The sequence below is a fragment of the Austrofundulus limnaeus genome, unplaced genomic scaffold (assembly GCF_001266775.1).
Source record: "Austrofundulus limnaeus strain Quisiro unplaced genomic scaffold, Austrofundulus_limnaeus-1.0 Scaffold116, whole genome shotgun sequence".
NCBI classification, from domain to species: domain Eukaryota; kingdom Metazoa; phylum Chordata; class Actinopteri; order Cyprinodontiformes; family Rivulidae; genus Austrofundulus; species Austrofundulus limnaeus.
Genome location: NW_013952518.1, coordinates 1,244,172 through 1,246,139, shown reverse-complemented (window position 1 = coordinate 1,246,139; position 1,968 = coordinate 1,244,172). Strand labels below are relative to the sequence as shown.

Genomic DNA, 1,968 nt, shown 5'->3' with positions numbered 1-1,968 from the left:
CACACACACACACACACACACACACACACACACACACACACACACACAAACTTTTTCATTTATGAGTTCAAGCAGCTGTGATGCAAGAGTAAGTGTTTAAAAACAAAAATAAATATATAAATCAGTGGCAAAGTCTGCTACAAAACAACATTTTTTGTTATAAATACAGCTAAAATGTCCCTTGTGCATTTTTTAACCTCCTTGGAGGAAGATAGTGGCTTGAATTGAGTTATTTTATGTTGTTTTATGAATAAATTACCCATAAGCTGCAGGGTAATAGGAACCAGGGCAACAGGAATGAACTCAATGAACTCAGCTCTCCAGTGTCAACACCAGGCAGCCTGATGTTGCACAAAATAAATCACAAAAGCAACTTTACACGTACAAATTCTCATACTTGACCAAATAAATATATATTACATTTAAAAACAGGGCTAGCAGGCGCTATAAATAAGTATTTAAAGCACATTTAGCTGCTTTAATCTGACATTTCCTTGAATTAATTTGATCAAGAACTTCTCTGAGGGAAACCACAGTGACGCACCAGCCACCATACGCCGTCAGGTTTCACATACACTGTTTATGTCACTAATTAAAGCACGTTTTTATACTAAAATCCTGCTAATTGTCGCTGACTCGCAGAGCCCCGGGGAGACGTGGTCCGCTCCGGCCGCCTATCGCCGCTCGCATCCGGGACAACAAAGGCAGATTATCCGCCGAGGAGAGAAACTAGGGCGCGGAAAGGCGACCTCTTTATCGCGTAACACGAGGGAGATTTTCAGCCTGGCTCACATAAAGACCTCTCATGAAGTCAAAACGATGAAAATAAATGATAAATTAGAAGAGGAGAGGACGTACCGGAGAGTCTCAAGTTCAAGTTGAAGTTCTTCCGTCGTGGCGTCCCAGTCCGCGGGCTTCCTCTTTCCTACAGCGGCTGCTATTTCACCCAACCCGAGGAGGAAAGACCGTTTTTTAAAAAATAAATAAATAAAAAGCGATTTTTTTTTCTTTTTTAGGAGAGGAGATGAACTCTGTTGTCTCTCCCGAGCGAGGTTTTCCGGTGGGCAGCGGAGAGCTGCTGCTGCGCTACCCCGGGTCTCCGCGACTCCTCCGCCGGCCATCTGTCTCAGTTCATCGGGGACACGCAAGCTGCAGCCTGCCGCCGCCGTCGAAACCAGATGGGTTCAGCCGAGGTGAAACGGTTACACAACCAGCCCTGGAGTGCAGTCGGCACACTGCACCGTCACGCTGCTCGGTTTGGAGCCGCCGAACTCGAGGGGGGGAAAATATCAGAAATAAACGACACAAAATGTTAAAATGTCTGCTAAAGCCGGGACTGCGGCGAGATGATTTTTAACGGCTGCGTCACTCCCCCCCACCTCTCCTGCCCCCTCCGCGGGTCCAAACAGCACTATTTAATTCAATTTCAAAACTTTTAAAACATGTATTATTTTTTAATTCCACTCATTTTTTTAAAGTTCAACACAGCATAGGTTATTTAAAATATATATAAAAACTACTTTTAAATGTTACAAGTTGATTTAAAATGTAGAGTGCACTTTAGACTAGATTTATTTGAAGATGCAATAAAGGAAAAGTTCATGAAATTATAACTTTAGCACCATTAAATAACTTTTTATCACCCTATTAAAATTCATAAATGCATAGTTAAAAACAATGGCTAGCTTGTTGAAAAACAATAACTAACATTACACTACTCCCTAAAATGCAACAAAATCCTCACACTATTTTAAATATAGTCCTATATAGAAAAAAAAATGTAAAAAAGCTAAATATATGTAATACAGTTTTACACTTGTCACATTTTTTAAGGTGCTGTGTGCATTTGGGCAAATAGCAAGCTAGCTTGTTTAAAAATAATTAGCATAACACTCCCTAATTATGAAATACAATCCTTATAAAATTATAAATGCAGTCTAATAAATGAGAAAATAATAAAAAATACTA

General features: G+C 40.1%; 1 long non-coding RNA gene across 2 annotated transcripts in view; it reads right to left on the bottom strand.

Annotated features, from left to right (window-relative positions):
* LOC106521821 (uncharacterized) overlaps positions 1-1,478 on the bottom strand; it is a 26,949-nt gene extending 25,471 nt beyond the window's left edge. For both annotated transcript variants that reach the window (XR_001310720.1, XR_001310719.1), the window contains exon 1: positions 859-1,478. This is a non-coding gene — a long non-coding RNA (uncharacterized LOC106521821). The remainder of the gene's footprint in view (positions 1-858) is intronic.
* Between the last annotated feature and the right edge of the window lie 490 nt (positions 1,479-1,968).